The following is a 307-nucleotide window of genomic DNA, read 5'->3' as shown; positions in this document are numbered from 1 at the left end:
AAATTCAGCGCCACCCCCCTTTGCTGGCGGTCCCTCTCCTGTGACTGGACCAGCCTCTCTTGCCTGCCTCTCCCCACCCATCCCCTCATCCTTCCAAACAGCTCGAGTCCAGGCCCATCTCTCCATCACCACCCTCCCCAAGTGGTTCTGAAGACTGGTTCCTCTCCCAGGTTGCCCTGCTCCCCAGCCCCACCAGAACCCACTTAAGTCCTGTCACCCTTCACTTGTCAGCTGAAATGGCACTTCCTCCAAGAAGCTCTCCCAGACCTCTGCCTCTCCGCCTCCAGAGTAAGTCAGACCTGCTGCT

This window comes from Pteropus vampyrus, unplaced genomic scaffold, assembly GCF_000151845.1.
Source record: "Pteropus vampyrus isolate Shadow unplaced genomic scaffold, Pvam_2.0 Scaffold157, whole genome shotgun sequence".
Lineage (NCBI taxonomy): Eukaryota > Metazoa > Chordata > Mammalia > Chiroptera > Pteropodidae > Pteropus > Pteropus vampyrus.
This window is presented reverse-complemented; position numbering follows the sequence as displayed.